This window comes from Anopheles darlingi, chromosome 2 (assembly GCF_943734745.1).
Source record: "Anopheles darlingi chromosome 2, idAnoDarlMG_H_01, whole genome shotgun sequence".
In the NCBI taxonomy this organism is placed as follows: Eukaryota; Metazoa; Arthropoda; class Insecta; order Diptera; family Culicidae; genus Anopheles; species Anopheles darlingi.
Genome location: NC_064874.1, coordinates 23,226,903 through 23,254,402, shown reverse-complemented (window position 1 = coordinate 23,254,402; position 27,500 = coordinate 23,226,903). Strand labels below are relative to the sequence as shown.

At 50.3% G+C, this 27,500-nt stretch overlaps 1 protein-coding gene and 1 non-coding gene across 2 annotated transcripts in view; both read right to left on the bottom strand.

The window, feature by feature from the left end:
- The window catches only part of LOC125950219 (uncharacterized), a 486,985-nt gene that overhangs the window by 174,536 nt on the left and 284,949 nt on the right, over window positions 1-27,500 (bottom strand). The gene's annotated exons all lie outside the window — the stretch shown is intronic.
- Trnap-cgg (transfer RNA proline (anticodon CGG)) lies at window positions 1,802-1,873 on the bottom strand. The gene has a single exon. It is a non-coding gene; the product is annotated as a tRNA-Pro (tRNA).

The following is a 27,500-nucleotide window of genomic DNA, read 5'->3' as shown; positions in this document are numbered from 1 at the left end:
TTCTCCAAGACGCTCCGTTCTCGGAACCAAAATTGTAACATGCGTCGCGTGAAGTAGTCCACGATCCAAGTGCACAATGGTTGCTGTGATGCTGCGCACCAAACAATGACCTGCAATAAACTGGACCGAAAACGTCGAAATATATGTGTTTGGTTAATGAAATAACGCTTTATCATAATGATGATGCATTGCGAACGCGCGCGCGCCCAAACACTCCCGGTCTCAACATAACCCTGGCGCTTCTTCATTTACTCGCGATCATCATTATTACCCGCACCACCATTAATCATTTCCTTTTCCCTAGTTTTCGGTTTCGGTGCAGGCCGTTGCGTTTGGTCCTAAAAACAAGGGCTCTGGCGAGTCTCCTCGGTCGGTCCTTGTGTGTTTCGTTTGCGTGAGAAAACAGTAATTACCGACGTTGCCTTGATAAGCACAATTGCATCTTCGCATCAGTCGTATCGCGGGATCGAGTTTCGGGCTAATTGACTGTTGAAACGAGGCAATTTGTAAGGAGAGTAAGTGAGAGCGAAAGACAGCAAAGTACCTTGGCCCTGTTGTGCGGAGGAAAGTGGCAATTATTAAGCGATTTCGCAAAAACCCAAACTGCCAAATCGTCAAAGCATAGGATGAGCATCGCATTCACCTTCGGTTGCAGTCATACCAAGTAGCACGTCACATTAACTTTGAAAATAAAATAAAATGAAAAAACGCACACATTTCAAACGCAACCAACCGACAACCGGCGAGATAAAGAAAATGTCCTTTTACCGACGGCTCGACGGCCATCGCCGACTGGTTTTCTATTGGCCGCACGGGTTGTAGTCGCATGACTTTTAAGCCTGGCATCCACATTCATGCAGGTCGTCATGCACGAAGCTCATCCCACGTCCGCCGTTGCTCAACTAACGTTAGGATCAATCCAAGCTCAAAGCCTACTTCAATTTCAAGGCGCATTCAATTTGAGAGTTATAAACTACACCTGGAACTTTTTACTTTCTAAACCTCGCAGCACTCCTTGTAGAGTTGAATAAACTCTTTCTAAAAATATTTTTCGCTCTCTTTCCGGGATTTGTAATCAATTTTGTAGTAGACAAAGTAAGTTTGTGTTTCATTTCGACCTGGCTGAAGTTTGGCAACACTTTGGCAGTGTTGCTTGCCAAATTAAACCGAGGGGCGTGGCCTATCGCCTTCATGCAAGCATAAATTTTCGGTCGAGCTCGAAAATCTCGGATCCGTCCAGATCCTAGCCACTCACTTTCCGATTTCGCCTCCGACATGGATTCCAGCTCCGTGCATGACGACCTGCATGAATGTGGATGCCGAGCTTTAAGTAGAAACGTTCTGGTAGAAGAGCAGCAGGCGACTTCCAGAGGAAGAGGAAGAAGAAGAAGCGCTCACGGAAGGGAAGTTTGAAGTTGAAGAGCGTGTAGAACGTGGCCGTGGAAAGCTCATTCCGTTGATTCGTCCGTTCGTTCATGTTTCCGGAACACTCGAAGGGGGGCCACTAGAGGAGTTCCGCCGGGGGGCTCTCTGTGGAAGCCACGCCTCCTTTGCAGAAACACTTTTGCTCCATCAGCCCCACACGTTTTCGCCAAGTGCCGTTTACGAGGGGTTGGTTGAGCTAAAGAAAGAGAGCTTCACCATCGCCCTACCATCACTGGAACCAGGAACTGAAATGCTGCTCAGCATTAAATGGGGTCCTTGAAGGAGTGGGAAGGGGGCACCAAAAATACGCTCAACAAAAAGAAGAAGGGAGTCCCCTGTACAAAAAAAAAGGCGTCCGCCTCCAATTCGCAACTGAGGGCTCGTCCGGGATTTGAACCCGGGACCTCTCGCACCCGAAGCGAGAATCATACCCCTAGACCAACGAGCCTCTTGAAGGGAGGTGAGAGACAAACACAACAGCAACAAGCCGACGATTGACCACGATCGATCGTTGCGTACCCCAGATACGATGCCTCACGGACGCAGTGGCCGTGTCTGATGAGGGAGGGGGGCGACTTGGCAGTAAAGTCCCTCAAGAGCATGTTACGCATTCGTTTTCTTCCCTTCGAGGTCTATTCTGCTTCACTTGCTCTTATTTGGATGATAAGCAGGGTGAGGTGCGAGGGGGGGCCTCTCCCTCAAAAGAGCTCATGTTTCCTTGGAGTGTCCCCGGCCGCCTCTATCGTCACCGGCCACCGGATTAACATGCGCCTGCGCATATTCTGTGGACCAAAGCGGCGTCGCCGTCACGAGGCCGTACGCGTGTCGTCCGCCAAATAACGGGCGAGAGAGAGAGCAAGAGAGAGAGATAGAACGAGAGCGAGAGAACTGTGTTGGTTTCGGGTTGACCATGCGAAGGGTTGACCACGCGCACGACAGTGATAGATCGAAAAGGCAAACAGCGATTAATCAAAGTGCGCCGATAGACGGGCACCGCTCGCATGACAGCTCACAAGAGCAGGAAGGGAAGGGACAGTGGAGTGGAGGACCGCCGGCGAGTAGACCGCTGAGACCGCGACGCACCACATTCGGTTGACATTCGTATTCGTGTGTGTGTGACGCGCTACTAACGAAAGGCGGTTGCTGCTGCTGCGGATGATGATGATGATGATGATGATGAGCGGCGTGCGGCATGCGAGGCGCTGACGGTGTCTCCACACTGCGAACCCCGTTATCAGCGATTAGTGCTCATCAGAGAATTAGCGATATCACCATCACCACCACCACCAGCACCACCACTAGCAGCAGCGTCTGTAAACGATAGCAACCGGGCATTCATCACTTCAACCACAACATTGTCCGCGTGCTACCGATCTCGATGACGAGACCACCGGCCGGGCGGTCGCACCAAGTCGCGTTGTTGTTATCTTTGAAGTCCCCACCTCCTCCACTCTTCAACACGGACCAAGCTATCGTATCGAGAACATCAAAATCAAACGCCGTTCTCTGCGTCATTTAACCGGGACGACCGGGCGTTGAAATGTCGAACGAGTGATCGGGCTACTGTCGGTTGGGTATGCAAAACAAAACGCAGCAACCGGCGGCGGCAACCCAACGTACAGCAGCTGTCAAACGCACTTCGAACACGCACACTTCGATCGTGTTTGATGCGTCGGATTGTTTTTGGGGATATTTGGGGGACACAGGTCCCCGAAATCTGCGACTCCACTCCAGAGAAGTGTCTTCCATAAACATTTACTACATAATGTAGTGTCCCACCATAAAACCGGCCAGCCTTTATGGTCGCATTGTTTCACAGTCACAGGAAATTTTTTTTTCGCCTTTTTTGTGGACAATATTCTCGCGGATTGGAGACTATCATTCTGCCAAGAACTGTGCTGCTCCTCGCGAACTTCATTCATCATTCGGGATGAATTTATGGTCCGTTATGCGTGAAAAATACAACTACACACTCACAAATGCACGATCAGCTGCAACGTGACTTGATTGTGTCATTGTTGCGCCGATCCGATGTGTCAGATTTGTGTCTCCACACCAAACAAAAGGTATCTCCAGCTCCTCCTTCTCCTCGCCCTTGAACCGTCGCATCATTCCGGTTCCGTTCTTCGTTCGGTCCGTGGTCTTAAAAACCTGTGAAGAATGTGTTCTTTTCGGCTCCCCCGTTTCTTATTCTTCTTCTTCTTCGCTCCGGAGGAAGTGCAAACGAAATTCATATGTGTGTACGTGTGTGTGTGTGTGCACGGCCACGCGATTTTTTTCATCTCGATTTTCGGTGACATTAATGTTTGGTTCATCTTCACGCTCAACGCTCAACGTTGCGAGGCGGAACTTGCAGCATCCCCGAAAAGCGATGCTCGGTTAAAGAAGGGTTGGGTCCGTGGAGTGGTGGCCCGGGAGTCCGCGAGCGAGTCTCAATGGAACGATAAATCAACGTCAGCATGGGGCGGATCCACCGCCTTGCTCCTGCTGCTGCTGTTGGTAGTTCGCAGAATCTTCTTACCACATCGTCTGTCCGGCCGGCGATAGCCCGTGGGAAGTGGTGAGTACGTGTGCGCGCGCCCGCGATAACTCGCCGACGGACGCCAAGGGTCAGGTTGAAGATCAATGAAGTCATCCGTCGTTGATTGCAGAGGGTAAGGGCCAGCCAGTGGAGTGGGGGTTTGCGCTTCTGGGGACCGCAGCAAGAGAGATTGGTAACTCGATTACGACCATCAGTAGCAGCAGCAGCAGTGAGCGTATCAACGGAAATAGATTGTCCGGAGCGGTGCAGCGCGACCACAACCACTTGTCCATCGACAGAAGCTGTAATTAAACACTTGCTGCCCCGGCAGATGGCGCTGTTGTGTCGCGTCGACACAACAAACGGTACGCCTAGTTCCCTGGAGAACCACTCCTGGACACTACAAACGCCCGTACCAGCATCAAGCATCTTCGAATGTTCGAAATCGCCAGTTAATTCCTCGGAGGAGGTGAAGGATGCCCAGACCGAGAGACCGGACCTTTGACGCCGGCTGCCAATGGTACCAATTTTCGTATCAATCAAAACAAGAACGCTCGCCATGGCCATGAAGGCCATGATTTTCAACTTCTTGGATTTAAGGAACCTCCCTTCGGTGGTGGGTTGATTTGCTCGAAATTACTATGTTCAACCTGCACGATTATCATCAACCAAAGGCACAGAGAGAGAGAGAGACCGAGAGAGACCGCTCACAACACGAGAACCAGGACTATTTGTTCTGCCGATTCCACGGCACGGCCATCGATCGATCAATGGCGCGTGTAGAGGGAGAGCGAAATTCCGGCCGATTCCGATCGAGTCGAACTATGTGACAGGCTAATGATAGAGCGATAGCAGCAGCAGCACCATCACCAGCCAGACCAAAGAACTGCAAATCAGAGTATCCGCGTGCTCGAGAGCGAGCACGATCAAGAACCTTCGGGACCGTTGGCCGCTTGAAGCGGAACGTCGGAAAATTATCGATAACTAAGGCGATTCGGCGAGGCCCGAGATCGACTTCAACTGTGGATGATTTTTGGAGCAGCGCCAGGCATCATCTCGCCATCATCTGAGGCATGGAAACGGCGAACGGAGAAGGTGATTCGGGGACCTTATCGTGGAAGCAATTAGACGTCGAACTTCTTCTTCTGGAGCTGACGAGCGATGCGAACTTCTGAGGAATCAATTTTAACCGGACGCCGGTTGCGGCCATCAAAAAACGGTTCCACCGAAATACGGTAGCGTGATAAGTCAGCAGGTTGATTATAGACCCTGGGGGCCATGTGTCAGAACGATCACCCTTGAGGAGCACTTTCGGCCGGGGAAGCACCGTTATCGAGATCCGTGGCCGCGCTCCAGACTTCTGCGAGCGAACAAGAGTCAAGTCGTCTCCTCCTTCCTAGGCACTTCTGGAAGGTATCCCGGGAGTGTCAGAGGACACTCTCTGGTCGCTCGTTTTCGTGGAGCAAGATTTATGCTACTGCTCGTTTCTTGTCCACCGGAGACTCCTCTGCGATGCAAAGTCTTCCTACTCCTGCTTCTCCTCAGGTCGTCCATTTAGAAAACTCGTTTCCCGCTGACTCCGGGAACGCTCCGGGTTCTACGGCTTATAAATCAATGTAATTTATTCAACAACAAAAAAAGCTCATTCCCGATACCGTCACTGACTGACCACCGTTGCTCCTCCCGAGGATCGATGGGGTTTTGTGAATGAACGATGATTTATCGCGGCTAATTACAGAATGATTGTTCGCGGGTTCTCGGGCTCCGACTCCACGCGAACCTCAGAACTTGTTCCCGTGGCCATTCAAATTGTTGTCAAGTCCGAGAGCACGTTTTGACAACCAACCTCCACTACCAATAATCTTATCAATCACCTGGGGGAGGGGGGAGGAAAAAAAAGATGAAGACCAAATAATGGAATAAAGCTGACAACTTACTTAAGAAGTGAAGGACCCCTGGAAGAACCTTCATCAACCTTTTTTGGAAGGGGTCGGCTATCAAAACACCTTCTCGCAGGGGGGGGGGGGGGGGGGGGGAAGAGAGGGGATGAGAAGGGGTGTGCGTACCGGATTATCAGCTCGAGCTAACGAGCATTACAATGGTGTGCTCGCTGTGCTCCGGGTGTTTGGATTGTCAGAGCATGGCTATGGCCATGCCGACTGGGGACTCCAAGGAGACCAAGAAATCTAATCCACGCCAAGAAATTAATCCGATCAGCCCCGTTGGGAGAGGTCTCAGAGAGACACACACACACACAGACACACACACACGGACATGCCGAGACGTCATTTCGATCGTCACGATACTGGTTTGGACCCACCACCGAGCCAGCGCGGCCATCAAGGTGGCGTGGAGGTGGCCAGAGGTGAAATCCACGAATCGAATGCTCTTATCTCTCTGCAAATCCCACCACCACCACCACCACCAGCAGTGGTAGTTGGTGCAGGCTCGGTTGCACAGTGGGTGGGCGTCCAGTACCGCGAGGTCCCGGAACGGATCCCGGATTTCCATTTACCGGCGCGGACTCTGGACTTGCTGATGATGATTCGCTGGTGTTGAGCGTGTGCAGTGCTTAAGGGCGGTGATACTGGGTGGGTGAGTGGGTGGCAGCATCGCTTGTAGATTTACGATATGTCATTTGCATAATTTACACCTCCACCAACGCCACGCATTTCGCAATATCACCACTACCAGAGAGAAAGAGAGAGAGAGAGAGAGAGAGAGAGAGAGAGAGAGCGAGAGAGAGAGAGAGAGAGAGAGAGAGAGAGAAAGAGAGAGAGAGAGAGTCTGTGTGTGTGTGTGTGAGTGTCCCGGACGTGCTTCTGCTGCTACCCGGTTTTTGGCTCGTTGTATTTTCTTCTTTTTTTCGGGATGAATTTGGATGGAAAATCGATAAGCGTTTGATGCTGTGCGAGTTTGTGGTTCAGTTATTCACTTTGGAAAATTCTCTTCCTCGTGATTCTCTGTATTCCGGGAATCGATGCTTCGTTGATCACTGGCACCAGCGGGGACCATGTTTGATTTCCAATTTTCCACGGCCAACGGACAGCACGGCCCGACGGTGGAGCCGCATCGAATTGTCACCGGAGCGAAAAGGGGGATGACGTCCACTACCCCTGCCCTCTGTCCGTCGCTCGGCCTCTCTCTCTCTCTCTCTCGCTGACGATCGTAAAAAGGTTCGAGGATCGCGAGCTGCTCGCAAAGATCGTGAAGGTCACGCGAAGGCTTAAATGTTGAGCTGCGCGCGCGCTCGTTCGCGTCTCTTTCGCGAATTCGCGATACTATAAACCCCCTCCCCGCCCTCGTCATTTCGACTACCCAGCCACTACCATCATGGGCAGCATCGTCATCATCATCATGATCATCGTGGGGTTCGAGGTCGTCGTCTGATGAGCGCGAAAATGCGCGGCGCACGCTCGATCCCGAACCAAGGGAGGGGGATATGTGTTGGAAAGATGGCCTGCGGCACTCCGAGGCCACGCTCTTTCTTCGGTTGCCACATGCTCCCCCCTCCCCCTTCTCGTATGCTCCATGCTCCAAGCTGCTGTAACGCAAAGCGCACAAACCTGGCGCGGTCTGCTTGGATGGAAGAAGTTGCTGATGCTGAGTGCAAGAGAGAGACACATAGAGAGAGATGGAGCGCACAAATACACCCTTGAGCGAGAGAGAGAAAAGAAATAGAGAAAAAATATTCCAGCAAGGAACAGGGCAAAGGAATGGAAAGGGGAAATGGAAAATCGTTTCTCAACAAACGGCCCAGCGAGCGAAAGAGAAAGAAAGAGAGCCAGAGAAGGTGGCCACGGAATGGGGGGGCCGATTCCGATTTCCGCGACCGTGGCCACGACGGCGACGACGACGACGACGAAGGGCTGCTCATCACGTCGCCGTCGCCGCCGTCATCGTCGTCGTCGCAGTCGGCCATCGGCTGGTACTCCACGTGGAGTTTGCGGGATTTTCGATTTCGCTTCGCATCGCGACCAGCATTCGCGAGGAATCACGGGAGGCGCAGAAACCGGTTTCGCGTCGTCGTCGTCGTGCGAATCACGTTACTTGATTGCGTTCGTGCTGCTTCTTCTGCTGCTTCTACTCCTTCTTTTTCTCCTCTTTGTTTGCTTCCTCTTATTCGTTCTCACCTAGTAACGGTGTAAGTGATTCACCCACGACGACGACGCTGTGTTTGTGCGTCCGTAAACCCCCCGATTGGAGCTGTATGTGTGCGTCGTCTGGGAGTTCTTGGTGTGCTCCATCTATGTACGAGAACTCAACATTATGCTGCTGCGATCGGTTTTTCGGCTCATCATCTTCCCTCCGATTGCTTACGCTTTGGATCTATTTGGTAACATGGAATAGAAGTCCCCATAACGTGCTGTTGTAACTGCAGTGGACACTTGGATACATCGCGTTGAAAGCAAAAACCCCCAGAGCCAAGTACACCGAGCGCGTGGTCCTTCAATCTTCATTCACTTCTGCAACAACACTTTCGCCACAATTCGCGTCGTTCGTCTGCCTTCATTAAAGTCGTCGGCAATTCCGATTCCGGCTAGGTTCCTGCTATGCTCTCTCGTTCTTTTTTCATTCCTTCCTATCCGCTCTCCTATGCTCAGCACGTTTGATATCGTTTTATTCTTATCTCTTGGTACCGGCGGCGGCGGCGGCGGCACTCGACGACGACAACATCGACGCCGATTGGAGTGTCCGTTTTGCTGCACTTTTTGCCGCAGCAAAAAAGCGGTTCTGCGCTCTGTTCTCGAAGCTTTCGTCGTTCTCATCTTGCTGCGATCGTACTCGCGGGGGTCGCGGAACCGTTTGTGCTTCAATCAGCTCCAATTTGGTCCGGTTTCCCCGCTGTCGCCATCGCATTCTGCTCTTCGTCCTGCAAAGGATGGGACCCCTCCCTCACTCAACAGACAACTGGAGGATGGAGGAAAAACCCTGCCCTTTATTCCCTGCCTTTTCCACTCTTGTCCCTTCACCGGCATGTTTGTTTTTGTCCCAAACCGACCGACGATGCTTCACGAAGTAATCGATGTGGATGTCATCAACCATTCGACCTTGCCAACGGCAGGCCACGCTCGGTGATGCAGAGACCAAGTAGTTGGTGTTCGTGTTGGTGAACTCGTGAAGAGCAGAAAAAAGTACGAGTGAAAATGTGTTTTAAACAAATTAAACAATCCAGCTTTCCAACCAACAACACAACAGTTTTGCCGATTTTTCGACTAGAATTCAGGATTAGATTCCAATCCGGACGAGAGATTCAGGTATCTAAGGCTCGTCTCGTAATCCGGCAAGGAGAAATCAAATTCCTCGCGCACGTGCGTGTCTGGGGGGGGGGGGGAGGGGGCGCTACAATTGCAATAATGCATTAATTAAAATCCACTCTTCCAGAAGGACGCTGCCGGGAATTGTTCACTGCACTCGCACTTATTGGTACTGCTGCAACCCCTTCGTTTTCGCAATAATGCGACGATTGCCTTTAAAAGACACAACAATCCAGCCCGGAAAGCCTTGCGTCACGCGACCATTTGTGGACCGCGAGGTGGTCCGGCAAGAGGATCGTTGAAATTGAAGACCCACTGCACGATGCGCTGCTGATGCATATCGGTTTCAGGTTGCTGAAATGGCAAACCGAAAGGCGATAATTAATGGGTGGTCCGCTATTCCTCGCAAACGAGATGAGCATTCTCGGGACCGTTCATCTTTCGGAGGAGAGTTTCCAGCAGATCGAATTGTGCTGTATGCTGGAACCATTGCCTAACATTCGTAAATTATGTTGCTCTAATGGTCTAGAATGGTATAAAAATGCTTCCTCTTGTTCCTCCTTCATGGAGTTACTCGAGTTTCTAGTCACCTTCTCGTGAGACCATTTTCACACCAACTCGAACTGGCCATCACACACCCTTGCCGTGCTCTTCATCTTTTCACTCGTCACCAACGTGTCACCGGCTCGTCACTTCACGCCAGTCAATCAGCCATCGGGAAGGTTTTCCTCAATTTTCTCGCTCATTTGACTACTACTTTCGTTTACCATTTGACCATAATTGCTCTCGCTTTGGCCGAAGAACCGAAGGCAGCAAGGCAAGACCAGTAGTGGCCGAAATTCGAGCTCGAGAACGTCATTTTCTTCTGCACGGAGTGCGCGATGGCCACCTCCCTTGGTGTGGGCGACCGCCATGTCGTTTCACGCGTTTTGGATTTCGACGGAACGAAAAACGAAAAAAAAAAAACACATATAGAACAAGAGGTAATCGCGGCGCGGCGGCCAGAACCAAGCAACCGTCGAGCAAAACGAGTTGTTTAGAAAACAGGAACCCGAGGGCTTCAAACGTTGCTGGGGGAAATTTGTGAAGCGAACCGGATGCTCGGTGAACCCGGAGCCATCGTGAAAATTCAATTGCATGATGTTTTCTTTGATGTTGGCGGGAATCGAAAATCGATTGCCTTTTGGGGGGGAGGTGGGGGGGGAGTGCGTTCGGTGGTAGCATCTCTCTCTGTCTCTCCTCTCTCTCCGCTCCACCGTATTGGTGTTATTGGGAAAAGTGAAACCTTCAAAGGATGGATCGGACCGATGCTGGATGTGGAACGTGACGTGGTCGGATGCCTTTTTTTTGGGAAACAAATTTTCGTTGGCTAAACATTGCAGCACGCCAGCAGTAAGCGAACTGATAATAGCGAAAAGCGAACGAAAAAATAAAAAAGAGGGTGAAGGCTTTTGTTGAATAAATTTCAATTCCAATGTTTCACAACACACAACCACAACATATGATGCTGTTGCTGATAAGCTGCTGCTCCGTTTGAAATGGCCAACAGTAGTTAGCAAGTGGTTTAGTGGGTCTCTTTTGTATCGATGTATCTGTGCGGCTAGTGAGCGCGTCTCGTTGGTGGTAAGACACAATGAATCATCCTTCGAAAATCTTGTTCCGTCGTCAAGATCACCAAACTCGGTGCACCGAAATCCGGCTTGAGTGCAATTCGATACGGCCATCACATGCCATCACATGGCGGTGCGAACAGGCATGGTATGTGCGATTGCGAGTGCATTTCATCGTCACACCATCGCGGGGCTTGGATTAACGCGGAACAGAAAGAGCGGCAAACGCGGCCGCCTGCCAGGCGTTGCGGTTCTTGACGCGAGGTCAAAAGGTGGCGGTTGCGACAAGACGTCTTCGCCGACAGACAGCTTGGTGTAACTGGTGCGGGAACTCTATTTTTAGGGCCACGACGTGCGGCTTCCTCTGCCTTTGGTCGTTGCTTCTGACCATGAGGAGCATGTCTTTCTCTCGTGTGTGTCTGTGTGTCTCTCTCTGTGTGTATGTCAGTGCTTCCGCCGGCAATAGAACAATCAACACCGACGCAAAAACGCGTCCCATCCACATCCGTCGTGTTGGTTTTTTGGCAACATACACTACTACTATGGCCACGACGAACACCTTACGCCAGACAACAATCGTGGCTCATTGCCTTTAGTATGTCTTTCGTTTCGTACGTAAAAGGCGGTGCGAGTGGCCGGGAAATAATGGGAAAACATTGACATACGAGCGATTTTATACTGCAAAGACCATATACTGTAGTTTGCAGAAACTCTGGATCTCCGGATAGGACAGTACGCGGGGAAATGTGTTTTCCAAAAATAAATCCATCGTTGGAGCAACGTCGGTACTGAAATAGTGCAATTTTTCTCCGGGAATACAACAATCTGGATCCGGGAAAAAATTGCTATCCTCGATAACAAATATGGCAACGTCATGATATCATTGGTTCGCCGAAGACACCGTGAATGTGAAAATAAATAAGATTATTCTCACTACTGCACACGCGGCTTCAGGCTTTAATGCACCAATAATGCGGCTTAAAGTTCAGTGCCCATCGAACGCCATCATGATCAACACATCAACTCCATCTCCACTGACTGCTCTGCTGCTGATCGCATTTGTTCCAAGACACTTTTCTCCCACACGGTAACTAACAGATAAAGGGAAGAAAAGCACAAAGGAACCAACGATTCCGTGCACGTTTCGAACGTGGAATCGAACTGATTGAAGAGCCACTAGCTAAGGAGAGGGGACTTGTCGTGTTGTGTTGGAATACAGGCTTCGGTCTTCGGTCTTCGGTGATACCATTTTGGAATTCTGTGCACCACGTCACTGACTCACTGACTCACGGATGGAGGATGCGTCGTCTGAGCCATATAATCGCTTTTACCAAGCCGCGTGAGTGTCTTTATTTATAAGACCTGGCCGGGAGAAGTCGGGACTGACCAGCTCAGCCCCAGTGCAGGCGATTTCAATCAACACATTCCAGATGTAACGTCGTCTTCCAGCGTCCAGAGAGCTGGGGCATGATAATGGCAATAGAAAGAGCCAAAACGGCACGTCAGCCAATCTTTTTCGCTCGTCAGCCAATCTAAAGATGAAAGTACAAGACTTGTTCCCCCCCCCCCCCCCTCCCGGAAAAGTAAAGGCTCTCGGACACCCCCTCATTACGGCGTGGCACGATTTGCTTTATGAGTTTATTGAAATCCCATCCCGAATGCCGAAAAACCAATTCCCATTGACGTCAAACCGGGAGGGTCCAAGAAACAATAGCACGAAGCGTGTGTCCATGTGTTTGTGTGTGTCTGTGTGTGTGTGGCAAGTGGCGTGTGAATAAGTCCAATGAAAGTTGCAACAGAAAAGGGGGAGAGAGAGAGTAGAAAACGGAAACATCAAAGATGGCCATCAAGATGTCATAAAGACATTTCGGGGTTTTGTGACATTTGGCCTAATGTCAATCAGTAGGCCGGGGAGGGGATTCTAATTCGTCAATAGAAAAGAAAATGACGACCACTCGTATTCGTTTGGTTTTCACTGCGCCAATCGTTTGATTAGTGTTGATAAGGCCCAGCCATTTTCGTAGACAGGCGTTTTGTTGTCGGTAAAATGCGTGCAGTGCATTGTTCTGGCTACTGTCGGCGCATTTCATCCGGCGCCAGAAACGCCAACTCGTCGTCGTCGTCGTCGTCGTCTCTTTTGTTGCGTTTTGCGCGGAGCCAAGGAGCCGTTGTGCGTTCTGTTCAAGCATGAGTCATGTTAATGTCCACCACCCTTCACATCATTTATCACCATCCCCGGGGGCGAGGGAGACGACGACGACGACGGAGGTCTATAATTCACTGGAAAAATGCCTGGTTGTCTCGCAATCTCTCTGTCAACCACCGACAGTTCCAGTAGCCGGCAGTAGAGTCCCGGTTACGACGCCAGAGATGCCTCCTCTTCGGCCAAGCCAAGCATCCCAATAAACCGATTACCATTATTACATTGTTTATTGTTTACCTTTGATAGGTATTTATGACGGATGCCTGGTATCAACCGTGTGGCGACGTGCCACGGTGATGAAAACCCAGAACCAGATAGAGAGAGACAGGGAGTGAAAGAGAGAGAGAGAGCGCCGGTCTCTGATTCTACCTGTGCGAATGCCCTTTGCTTGCATTACGAGTGGCTTCTGCAACATCCCTCGACGGACTACTGCACTGGGCAACCCTCTTCCCCATTTAACCAACCTGGGAAAACAATGGAACACAAGCATAACGATGCTCATCACACACACCCGTGTGTGTGTGCGTGTGTGTGTGCGTGTGTGTGGAGGATGCGTGAGAATGCATTTACATACTAATTATCGAGTGATATGTGGCCAAACAAATTACCTGTCGCATTTCGTCCACTCATGCTCCACTCATGCTGCTGCTGTTGCTGCTGGTGCTGTTTATGTTGTCCCACCTGACTTCACCGCTCCTCCTCTGCTGTTCCCTCGATTGTGTAAATCTCAGTTCCGAGCGAACCGTGGACCGCGGACAACGCTCGGACAGCTTGTCATGCTACCAGTCACTCATTATCGGTGCAGCAATGGTGGACATACTACTGATGCCGTGTGTGTGTGTGTGTGTGTGACTCTCTGTGGGAATGGCTACAAAACCGGTCACCGCGGTGGCCTGCCCTCCTCATTTGGGAGGAGGGAAACATAACCATCCGGTAATGCTGCAGTGAATCAGAAATCATTAATAGCACAAATGCTCTCGATGGGCATCGCGGCTCGTTGATAAGCTCGTTGTACCTGGTATAGTGGACAGGTGAGGACACAGTGCAATCACACCTGTTGGATGTCCCGAGGATGTCCCTCGCGATGGTATGAGTGGGCTGGCAATCATTTCATTTTCATCTCATTTAATTACACCACACTCTGGCCGTCGATGGCCGATGAAAGGATCCGATTGCATAACGAGAGGCTGCAGAAGGACACACACACACACACACACTCTGACAATTGAATGTGGTGGTGTCGTTGAAGTCCTTGCTGAAAAGAAAAATTCAATTTAATTAATTTCAGCAAACAGTAAATATGTTAATAAAATGAACAAAACTGAGTTGCCGCTGACTAGCATCCGTGTTTGTTGATGTTTTTGCAGCTTAACACCGATTGCACGGGAACACACGCGGGGTGCACTACAAACAGTTAGTCCATTGTCGAGTTCCGGGCATCACAATCACGGTCGACTCACGGAAATGAAGGACGGAGGAGCAGTGCAACAATGTGGCACTAACTAGAACGTTTACAAATCATAAGCCGCGCTATCATGATGATGATGGTGAAGAGCAAACTAACATCAACGACCGTCCATTGCGACCGGCTTGTTGCGCCTTCGAGCATTACCCTTAGGGCGGGGGGTTGTTGCATCCTACCCCGTTGAGCAAATAAACAAACGCTCCTCTCGATCTGCTCGGAAGCCACTCGAAGCCCCCGGGGGGCGGACCTATGCAAAAGGTGACACATTACGCATTCGATGTTACATTTGTGCTGAACAGCACAACATGGCGCTCTCCTCGAGAGGAGGAATCATCTTTCGCATCTCCGGGCAAATGGCACGTTTGGCAAAATGCAGCATGCATGCATCATGCACGTCAATCCCTTTGGGGGTTCCAGATTGTCGCTAGGATCCCCGGGAACTCGAGGCTCCAGGCGCATAATCGTAATGGTTGCAGCGCATCTCGCACCGTAGACAAGGTGTTCCGGGAGAAGAAGGCATATGATTGTTATTATTATCGGCATCGGCAAGCTGTCTGCTGGAAAGGTCCCCCCAGCCAAGGGTTTGCTCTCCCCCTCCATGGAGGGATACGACTGTGATTAGGTTACAAGCAAGCACTTCACATTTGACGTTCGTTTGGCAGATTCCAAATGAAGCGCCTTCCAGCGCCAACAAGGGTGGTGGTCCGGGGCGCATCATTGATTCGCCATTTCCCATGAAGCACTCGACGCGTCAGGTGTCTGTCTGTGTGTGTATGTAGCGTCTGTTTGCACAGGTGATTCCACTTTCAAACTCGTCGTACACCTTGGCATCGAACGTGGAGCGACCACGAGTGTAGGACGAGCAACGAGCAACAACATGGGAGCAATTATCAAATTAACAGATTAAACCATTTTCGACAGCATGACGCGCGGGCGCGCATACACCGTATGCGTCTGTGTGTGTATGCTCACTGGCACTGATGCTGATGCTGCTGCTGCTGCTGGAAGTCGCAAATCATTGTCTGGCTGGATGGTTACGAACGTTACGCGTGTCTCTCGGATGGAGAACGATTCTTCATCTTCTCGACGTTGAGACGCCTCGTCGTCGTCCTGTCGTGGTGTGCGTTTTATGATAATGAAAAATTACATTCCCATTACGTGCCTATGTCACGGCGAACGTTCCTTTGGTGCCGGTGTGCGGTGTGCTGTTTACTTCAACAGTGCCACTTCTATCCATCGAGCCGCTGCTTTCATACGTTAATCGTACAAATGAATAGCAAATTACGAATCCCATTCCTTCGCTCCTTTGCCACAATTCCAACAGGTGTATAAGGAGGAGAGGCAGGAGAAGCAAATGTTGAGATTTATCCTCTCTTTGCCTGGCCGGGAACAGGTAGGAATGGTAGCACCAAGATACGCGCTGCTGGAGCACCAGACGAGCACCAGACGAGACGATCAGACTCAGGCCAGACTCAGGCAGCACCGTCTTGGGCCATCTTTACGGTCGTGTGCGTCGCATTGGCGCATTTTTTTCCTTCTTCTCGCTTGGCACAGAATTTGAATGGCACAAGAGTGGAAAAACATTTTCGCAAAAGTTTTCCTCCGCAAACGAAGGAACGCGTATGAACGCAGATCTCGAAAGCAGATGCTGTTTTTTTGCTTCTTCTGTTGCTACTGGCTAGGTTTTCCGGGAGGCCGGAGAGCCCGAAATTACTGAAATTAACGACGAACGATCCACTTTGGCCGTGACTTAATTTGGCAAATTGACAAATAGACTCAATTTGCCAATGGGGAAATAGCGGAAAACAGGCGACACCGGAGTGGAGCACCAGCATCAGCCACCCAGCGGCAAGTGCATCATCGGCCGACGTTTGGCGCGACACTCGTTGGCACACTGAAACTTTGAATAAATTAGGTTTCGCCGAGTGGCAGTGGCAGTGGAATGTTGGTGGAAGCTGGAGCAACGCCACGGGCCGCACCTGGAACGTTACGATAATTTCGTTTACGGAAGTGTAATGGTTTGGAGGCGGCAACTTGCGCCATGGCCACTAATGGCGATGACAGCGATTGCCGGAAGGAGCAGCCTACCTGGAGGAAATATGATGTTGAACTTGTCAAATAATGTCTCAAAGAAGCGTAGCGTTGAACGTTAGTTGGTTGGATCTCATTTGTGGATCTCTCGATTTATCCCTTGACATGTGGGCGCTTCCTGTGAAAGTTTCAAGTGAAGTGCCAACACTGGTTGTGTTGATATTTGAGAGCTTATCCTTGTACTTGGAGTCTACGTGCGGGTACTTTTCTTGGAAGAAACTGTAAGTTCTGTAAACAGAAACTATAAACGGAACGTGGAACCAGTCAACTGAAGAAAGAACAATTGCTGTCGTCGTCGTCGCACGACAACAACAGCGACAACGACAAAACTGCAGGTACGTGTGCACTTTGGCCACTGGAATGATGGCGAATGTGAAAGAATTTTGCGACAAAAAAGCTGCAGCATTATACCTTCTCGACCGCCGGCGGATTCCAGCGATTGCGACGACCGATCTACCGGAGCATGGAGCCCGCATGGAAACCGTCGTGGCTATTTACGGACACAATGCCGGTTGCACTGGGAGTAAAACTCCAACACAAGACCCCTTCCCCTGGCCCTCTGTACCGGTCTGGTATGTGTGGTCGAAGCCGCTCGAATCCAGCTCGCGGGGAGTATTGTACAAAAAAAAAAGCGCCAAAGGATTACTTCGTTCTTCTCCGGGATTCAGCAAATCCCTGTGTAGCTGTTTCTTCAGCTGGAATCCAACATCCAGCCCTCTGGTGCAAGCTCGGTGATGCAGAACATTTTAGGGAGCAAAGAATAGGGCCCCATCCCCTTCCAGATTCCCAGAGGAGCCATCTATTGCCTGTACAGCGGCGGGGTTAGGTCTTGTAGATGTTGAGGTTGACGGTCCGGGACTGTAGAGGTCGCGTGCGTGCTGGGATCAAACTTTTGGCCGAATCAGCGTCGTCTGTAAGTAAATTATGAACCGTTCGTGAGCAAACAACACGCGTAGACGCGACCTGAACTTAGGTGTAAGCGTTGGACACGTATTTGGTGCAGCTTCTGCATCGGTTACTAGACGGGAAAAGACGTCTTTAGTTGAATTGTTGATGGTTGTACTTCGACGTATTAAGCAATAGCGCAACGAGAAACGAAGAAGAACCTGTCCACGAGAGTGTTCTTCCAATAATTCCCTTGAATAGTGATATTATCTTTTTTCTTTTCCTCTATTTTTTTACCAAGACGAGAACAGTGGACGTGTGTACTGTTCCAGACTCCAGAAGGCCAACATTAAAGATATTTGCAATTTCAATGTAATGCTCGCAGTGAAAGCCCATCCGGCCCTCCATCAATGTATGTCTGCGAGTAAGTTTCTCTGCCTTCCTCGGTATGTCCTGGAGGAAGAAAATTTTTCACTCCAGCGCTCACTCTCATATGGGAGCCGACTAGCAGCAGCAGCAGCAAGAGGAGGAGGAGGAGCACTTCAACAGCACTTGCCTTCGACTTACCCCAAACCTCTTCGCAGAGGCACAAAATCCCATTAAAATGGAGAAAAAATCCTTAAAAAGGATCCATCGAGACGCTGGGGAAGACGTTCGCCGCATTCTTCGTAGGCCCGAAACCCCCGGGAACTGGGCGGTGTATGTGTGTGTGTGATTGGACGCGTGCCCCGAGTGCGTGAGACGCCGGCCATCTTTTCGGAAGAAAAGAAAAGTGGGAAAAGTGGGTGCTGGATGCTGGAAAGTTCTTTTTTTTTTCCTCTAGCGGAAAAGCGGAAAAGGCACGCTTCCGGCCGTAGCGCGACATGGCGTCCTAGTCCGCCCAGGAGGAGAAGTGGAAAATGATGAATGATGTGCATCACCCTGCGAGCTGGCTGGTTGGCTGGCTGGTTGGTGTTGTCTATTCGATTGTCTGCCTCGGTAATGGATTTACTTCCGACCTGCCAACCTCCCGTCCCCGGGAGTGCTCGACCCTTTGGCATTTGTGTGGAGCAGCGAGTGAGAATCGTTCAGAAATGCGCTCTCTGCAAACAGCATCCAGCATCCCGTATCTGGTTCGCGTCCTGGCGCGGCTGATAGCGACACTTAAACGCTTTACCAAGTAAATATAATAATTTTTAAAGTTTTTAATTAGTTTTAGTCTCAATCTCTCGCTCTGTCTCTCCCTCTCTGGTTGAGTATCTTTGTTATTGAGCTTCGCCTCACTCGACCGCCATCATGTCAACCCATTCACCGAAGCGCAATAAAGCGGAATGCGGAAGCTGGTCCGGGAAGTTTGATTAGCGGCGACCACGCGGCACATTGAAGAGAAAGAAAAAAAAGGTCTTGGTCCAGAGGGAGGAAAATTTTGCGCAAACCCGTGCCACTTCACAAAGTTCCAGGCCCAACGGAGCTCGTGAAAAGAAAAATTCCTTCTGGTCCTTGACCAGCAGCCGCCTTCTTAAGCCAACAAACTTGAAGCCAAAGTTTGGTCCTCCACAACACAGCACTAGCGGCAGCAGCAGCATCTAAGCAACCTCCGAATTTTGCTGCTCCTCTTGGCGCGACGCTCCGCGTTAGATCAAAAAGTGGAAAAGTTAAAGTAGGCGCCGACCAAAAGTTGCGTCAAGAGCTGAGCCAAGGATCCCCGCATGGTCCGAAGAAAATGCGGGATCCTGCCCTGTCTGCAGCAGCAGCCGCCCGGTGTCCCGGTGCACAGCAGGAGCTCTCCCTCTCTTGGCGTAAATAATGGACAACCGAAAGAAGAAAGAAAAATGGCACCCAGCAGCACCAAGCGCGTGGATTCAAGAGCATAATTTGAATGGGATTTACGCCGGGTATTTACAGCCTACAAAGGGCTTTACATGGGTGTGTGTGTGTGTGTACGCTCTACGCTGACTGATCCCCTGGACATGTTGGGGTGTACAAGGAATCCGCCGCTTCTTCTTTGCGTTTGTTGTCCTCCCGCCAACCATCAAGGTCCGCGTTTAGTGGAAAACAATACCCCACAATACGGACGCCGTGACGGACGGAGAACATGCAGCGGGCTTAGTGGGACGGGGAAAACCTTTTGTTTTCCACCGGCTCATTGTTGGGAAAACAATTTTCCATTTTGTGTGCCATCCACCGCCCGCCTCATTTTGCATTCCAGATTCGACGCTGCGACGCTACGAGCTCCCTGGTTCCAGTTGGGTTTTTTTTCTTCTTCTGATGATTTTCTCTTCGCAAAACAAAAATGCACAGACCACCCACTAGGACGCAAGGACGGGAGTGGCGAACAATAGGGCAGGGACTACTTATCTGTTGGCTCGACTGGTGCGCTGATGATAACTCGGCTCTCCGTTTCGATTCGACAAGAAATGCAGATCCCTAATTCCTCTTCGTTGCTGGATCGATCGATATAGATCGTATCGTTCTGACCAGCTGATGAAGCTGGTTAGTCCTGGAGTGAGCACACACACACACTGCTTTATTAACATTAACACAAACACACCCTACAGAAACACAGAAACATGTTTTTGCTTCATCAGTCCATCAGTTTATCGATGGAGCTTTGGAGCTTCGTTTTTCGTTGTAAAACTGCATCCTGGATGATGGCTTTTCATCTTGCAGCCGTGGCCCGGATCGTTGTGTCTGCGACCCGGATGCAATGGTGTCCGGGACCCGCTCTCCCTCCCCTTGTTCTTGTTCCAGCCCTATTCTCAGTATTATGTTTTATGTTTTTGTTTACCATTTTGCTCGTCGCTAGCGCGCACAAACAACATACCAACCATGGGCATGATGGCGATGAGCGAAGGATCGATGCAATCGCCGGGACCGGGACCATTATATCCTATTCCGCTCCACCTCTGCATGCCTTCCACGTTCCTTGTCCCTCAATCGGGGGTTCGGATGTTGAAAAGTTCGATGGAATGTGAACGTTCGTTGTGCGTGAATGCATCGCAATAGTGCAGCATCGCATTTTGGCTGTCCACCCCTTTTTTCCGCATCCTGTCCTTCATTCCGCTGGCCTTCCTTTTGTTCCTTCCAGCTCCTGGTGCTCCTGGTGCTGCTGCTGTCGCTGTTGTATGTTGTTGTGTGCCAATCAATGGGATCAGTGGGCACACAAAACAAAATTCCAAAACTATGCCGCTGGATGGATGGATGGATGGAATGGGGCTGCTATTTTGGAGCCCGCGCGGTTTTTATTATTTTTTAATAGCCGCCAAATAGGGGGAATGGGGTTGGTTTTTCCTGGGATCGGAATCGAAAAATAGGCTTAAAAATGCAGTTATTAATTTTTCGCCATATTTTATGCTGCATTTTATGCACCAACCCTTTACTGCGTGCGTCCGGCTGCGTGTGCGTATGTGTGTAGCATCGAAAACGGATGCCATCCACCACTCCTACTCCATCCCCCTCAGAGGGGGCTTTGGTGAGATGAACAGCGAGCGGAACTGTTATGATTGGTATGATAGTTTGTTCTGGCCGTTTTTCACGGGCGCGGATGTTTTTCCAATTATTTCGTGAAGCATTTTCCACATTTTTTCCCTCTTCTCTTCTCGTTTTTTTTTTTGTTGGAGTTGCCGCCGTTTTTCCGCATCGATAATGCGCCACCATTAAATGGCTAAACGGAGGCAGCTTTAAACGGGAATAGCATAGAGACAGCATTGCAGCAAGAGAGACACACACACACGCACTCACAACATTCAACTGCTCCTGGCGATCGGTTCCGTCGTGGCCACGACACTGTGACACACATTCACTGTAACTCGTTGTGTCTTTCCCTCTCTCGCTTCGATTCTAAACACCGCTCGAGCTGCTCACGTAATGCCACTTTCCAGCTTTCGTTCACCATTCCAGGCGAACTGACTGTTCCAAAGCCACGAAAGACCCATAATCTTTCGCAATAATCTACCGGCAAACGGTGCACCCACTTCTCCCGGAATCCCCTTCGTGGCTTCGAACGGCCATTAAAAACGAAATAAAATAAAATTCAAGATCAAGGCAAACGACAAAACCAGTTCTCCACATCCAGGGTCCGGTCCGGTTTAGGCTTCACTCTTTTGCTCTTTTAGCGCAGTTCAGACTCGCGGATCGTGTGCTGCGTTCTAGGCGATGGAACTGCGGACTTGCCTTTTTGCTTCATTCGGACCTTCGTTCGACCTGGGTATTCTCCTTTCGATTCGAGGTCTTGGATGTCCAATTCTACGGATCTTTGCTATGTTAAAGTTTGTTACTAGTGCATTAGTAGGATAAAATATAACACTTTAACTCAATAAAATTATAGCTACCGTTTGACTAACAAAAAGGTATTACATTTTATTCACTCTCAGAACGTCGAAGATACTACATTCAAAATATCCAAAGAAAAGGCGACATTTTCTCTTATATTCCTGCATTAAATTATGCTTTCTTCTGTCAACAAAGCGTGGCGGTCAAGCAAATGAGGAAAGCGTGTTGTATACAGAAATAGTTTGGCATCAATTTCCTCCCCTTCCTGTGTACGGCGTGCCGGCATTTGTTGTACAAACTATTCCGCAACACCTTCCCCAGAGGACGTGTATTTAACACTTCCTCCGAGATGGCGAAATGTCGCTCTCTTAAGCCCGAGTTGCGTTGTGTAAATTACCAGCAGCCGTCGAGAACTTGTTGATCCAACGACCAACGTCCAGGGACTTGACGGTGGTGGAGTGAACATTCTTTTGGCCAAGTTTTTCCCGAACGAACTCCAAAAAACCAACAGACAGGACTGCGAGAGACTCCTTGCGGCGTATAAAAAACATCCTTCTCCGCAAACCGATGAGAGTTCTCTGAGGTTCTAGAGATAAAGATGTTCCGAGCGCTGGACGGTCTGTGTGACCGATGGCCACAGGACCGTCCAGTACGATGGGAAAGGAGTGTGACGAAGTAAAAAGGGGGGTAGGGGATGGAGATTAAAGATTTCGGTCTAGTTGTTAAGTAAACAACTTTACGACAAGGATTCCTGGGGCCGGATGGAAAACTTTGAAGAAGATTTTCTCTCCTCCACCCAGTCCAGGGTGGGTCCCAGGCCCCCGCCTCACCGAGGACTAATGTAGGGGATGAAGTTCACAGCTTTGCTTGACCTGATGCCCGGTGACGGTCGATTCCATGTCCATGCGAGGATTACGGACTGGACATGGGTCCGAAGTAAGGGATTAAACGTGAACAAAAAGTCAGACTGGAGATCCGATCCTACTGCTACTTTGACCGTTACGTGAATAATTCAAAGGGAACATAAAAATTCGTTATTTTATGTTTTAATCATAAAAGCAATTAATGAAACTACCGTTGATGATGCTTTGATGATGAACCAAACCGTTGATGATGCTTCTTTTAGTCGAGCGTTCTTCTACTCTCCCAACAAAACTCGAATTCGAAGCTACGGCTGATCACTTTGGCGGAAGAAATGGATGCCACAGATCGTGAGAACCGGGTTCTTCGGGTTCTTATCAGCAGAACGTGTCGTTCTACATTCTTCTTTCCACTTCCAGCGCATGCGAAGCGTGTCTTGAGGTTTCTAGGAAAACCGAAATGAACCAAATTGGAAGGTGTCGATTCCTGGAAGCGCGACCATCGGTTAAACAACCCCTTGGAAACCCCAACAAACGTGAATCTTTCTGTCAGTTGTTTGATTAGCTGCTGTTGCTGCCTTCCCTCCTTTCGTCTAGCCAGCAAGCCTAGCCCTGACGGTCGTACGGCGACGGTGATGATGACGCTCTGCTATCGCTGGAATATCTTATTTCCATCCCCGGACCCGAACCTGGCCACGGTCACCGTGACAAATGGGGAGCAATGCATCAATAAAGACCTCTCGGAGCCTCTTTAATGTCTGCCACTAGCAAACGGCTCACTCCACACACACGCCGAGTGGCCGTGTGGTGTGGTCCGAGCAGCACTCCACTCCCTCTCCTATAGTGTCCATCGCGACTGGCGTCATCACCGGTACGATGCAGCTTCATAAATTGAATTACTTGAAGATGATGATGCTAACGACGACGACGACGATGCCACCGTCAGGCGCTGATGCCGGGAGCCGCGATCGAGTGACGTCGCCGCCGCCAACACTTCGTCTCTTTGGGTAGGAAATTGGATTAATGGCGGCGCTTGAGTCGCGGCGCGTACGTGCGCCTAGACGCCGTTTCGTAGGCGGTGGGCCGAACTGAAAACGTTGAAATACCCTCGCAGCATCTCTGATGGAATGGAAGAGCCATTTAGGTCATACCGCGGCGTGGATGTGTGGAGCACGATACTGACGGTATGGCCACAGGGCTGACAGCTCATTTAATTAGCGACTTGTGAGCCTCTTGCGCCTGTCGCCAGTGCTCTTCTCTGTACTACGACAACGGAGCACCTCGAGGTGTGCGAGATCGAAACGGGGTAATCGGTGGTCGGCGACTGGCTGGTAGCATTGATCACACGTTGCCACGTAACGGAGCTAACCGGTAAGCTAACGAGTGAGTTCGAGTATCACGAGCACGGCCGAGGAACGAAGAAGCGAATGTTTATCCTACCTCAAACCGTCACGGAACACGTCACGTTGTTTACGTCGTCGAAAAGTGAAGAGTTTGGAAAAATAGAATCCACTCTCCGCTCGTCCTGTGTGGCTCGATAAGCCAGCCCTGAACGGAACGGCAACGGAGCACTAGATCTACTGGAGGAAGTTCGTCGAAGCGTCCAATCCAGGGGGTGAGTTACTCCTGGCGAATCCAAAGCGAATCCAAGTAAGCCTAGGACGAGAAATATCGACTATCACCACCGCAGGGTTGATAGTGCTGTTTGTATGTAAATCAGATGGGTTCCAACCCCTCTCAGGACACCAAAGGACACTCGTTCGATGATGATGATGTCGGATCCGTTGATCCAGTAGTTTCACTATCATCCTTTGACAACTGAGGACTCTACCTTGACTTGAGAAGAGCAGCCAATCCGTGTGTTTGTGTGTGCGTGTTGAATATGTAATGACGTGGACGGTGTCCTTCTACTGTTTGGAGATACTTTACCTTTCACAATGACCTTACATGATCCTAGATATGATACCTTCTTGGACAATCATGAACTCTGGCGCACTTTTTCCATAAAATAAACATTAGTTTGTCGTAGGTTGTATACACTGCACAGTTTGTGAAAGTGCGTCTCATCAAACCATTAAAGTGTGCTCCTAAAGGCGTTGAGCATAATGCGATGTTGCGATGCTTTTGTATGCTCCATTAACTTCACGACGCGGTCCACGCGCACACCATCTGTGCCGTCGTGTCATCAGGCTGTGACACCAGGAAGTGCAGTCCTCATCTGCACCCCCTCCGTCACCCGGCGAATCCTTTCGCTACGCACTGCACCGCACCTCCACCAGGAAGCAAGGAGCGGCGACCGGCTTTAATGCACCTTTTGCATTGGTGTCTTTTGCGCCCTGTTCCCACCCTTTTGTTTCGCCCTACTCAACAGGCGCCGCTTCATTGCACCCTAATGGAGCATCCTAATGTCAGAGAGTGTCCACCCCAACGACGACGACGACGACGATGGCCGACGACGACAACAGGCGCCAACACAACTCAACCAACTCTTTCTCGCTGTCTCTGTATTGGTCTCGTGTACGGTGGCCATAACAATCGTAACTGAAGCGCAGACGAACCTACCAACTGCCACGAGGCAACTGCCCGGTCCCGGAGAAGATTAATGTAATGACCGATTGGCACCAGCGCGAGGAGCCCCGGGAGGATCTGCAGCAGAAGCACACACCCAGTGACACCAGTGTGCCAGACAATGCAATCTTTGTGCAAATCTCGCTTCGGCTTTAAACCCGGCGGGCGAGGCCTATGCGCATGTTGCGGTTGTTTTTCCTTTTTCCCTGGCCACCCGGGCCAGCCAGAGATCCAGCTTCCTTTTCCTCGACCTATACGCGTACGCGTTGGAGCATTAATGAGTGGCCCGGTCTAGTGTGGAGCATTTTCCGAATGTCAATGCCAGTATCCCGTACCTCCCGTACCTTCCCTCGGGGGCTCGGGCCCCCTATTCCATTGACTGAGTGACCGATGACAATGGTCTCGTATGCAACGCTGACAACCATTTGAGTTCTCAATCATGAATGTCCTGGCGAAGGAGCGTCCATAGGAAGGACCGGAACAACTGCAACAACTGCAGTGACAATCCGGCTACGGATGGATTGCGAATGGCAGGACCTCCTCACCTCCTGCTCGTGCCTTTATGCTAATGAAAAGTGGAAGACATGTTCGTGTGGCTGTGTGTGTGTGTGTGTGTGTTCTCGCTCTATCCAACTGCTGTCTACCATCATCATCAGTGCAGTGGAAGGTGTTGCGACTAACTAGGACGTACAGGAACAGGAGAGTGACACCGACAGCACTCTTCACTGTCTCTGTCACTCGCTGTGTCGCTTCGAAACGCATTGATTCATAAACCATTCACCCATTCTGCTGGATGCACCATGATGCACCACGATGCACCGATTTGTGCCGTTCCGATAATGTTTGTGCTCGCTGATAGTGGTGGTGGTGTTGCCAGCAGCGGAGGCAACAGCAGATAAGCTAATTGTAAATAAATGAGCTGAAATAATTGCGAGAACAGTGCAGCGCAGCGCAGTGCAGTGCCAGTAGTAGGCCATGATGGCAGGATTGCGGTTGCATCATAGTTGCATCGCGAAATTGGAATCACGGATTGACCATGGATGGATTGATGTCTGACCCGTGCGTTGATGATGCCCCCGGATAGCTGATGCCCGACCGACGAACCGAAGCCAACGGACGCGATGGACGACAATCCGTTCGGTTAGCCTGTCAGCATCAGCCGTCAGAGTCTGTAGCAGCAGCAGCAGCAGCATCAACCGGCTTTAAGCTTTACAGTCTCGCGCGCGTCATCATCACCGCACGGGAAGTGTGTTCCGTGGGGTTATCTCGGTGCGAATGGACCTTGGTGTGGAATCAGGACACCGAGACTGGACTGTACTACCACCGGATGGACAAAACTCGTGCGCACGATGTACAAAACTCATAAAATGCTGTCTCGCCCTCGGTTGCTATCGTTGTCGTCGTAATTGTTTTTGGCTCCATGTCCATGTTTTCCTGTATGTAACAAGTTGCCAAACAAAACTGCTGCAAGCGTTTGACCGAGAAGGTGAGAGAGAGAGAGACGGCGAGCTGGAGTGGACTGGTCATTGCCAAGGCAGGTGCTAAGCATGATTGGTGACATTAACGGGAACAGGATAGGTGTCAACATGATGAACTGAAGCGTCCTGGGCGAGCCAGAGTCCACTGACAACCTGTCTTTTGCGTCAGGAAAGGTCGATTTAAGTTGATTTACCACGATTTCTATAAATTGTCCAGAGGACATCAATTGGAAAGTTCTAAATTCTCGTCAATTTTCAAGAGATTCTTAAGATCGTGCCCTGCCCATATATTGGATTAAACCCTTCCCTAGCTAAAAGCTAACGAAAACCAAGCGATAGTAGGGGAAGTGCTCACTAACTGCGGAGCTTCACGGGAAGTGGCAAGATGCTGGCAAGATGTTTTCCCTATTAGTCCGGGTAAACATCTTTTGCATCGCACTTTAGCAGCCTCGTGTCGAAGCGTACTGTCTGTAATGAGCACGTTCTTCTATTGGGACCCGCTAGACGGTACAATAATAATATTTACAATTCATCATCCTTCAAACTAATCATAATTTTCTATCAAGAGGCACATAGAAAAACAAAACTAATAAATTGACAAACCATTCCACCAAGATCTTGCCAATGGATGGGGGAGGACACGTCCATGGTGGGGAGACATGGCGTCTTGGCCAGCTCCACTTCCTGGCTGGCCATTTTGCTTGCTCGCAAAATTGCGTTTAATCTGCAACGCTCGTACCTTTCCGTTGGGGTACTTTCGCTCGCCTTCGTGCTCTCGTGTAATAAATTGCTGCACACAATCTTACGGCGTTACGCAAACGAACGTGCCACGCTCGAGTGACATTGGCCTTACTCCAGAGGCCAGGCAGGTGACGGAAGAAATGG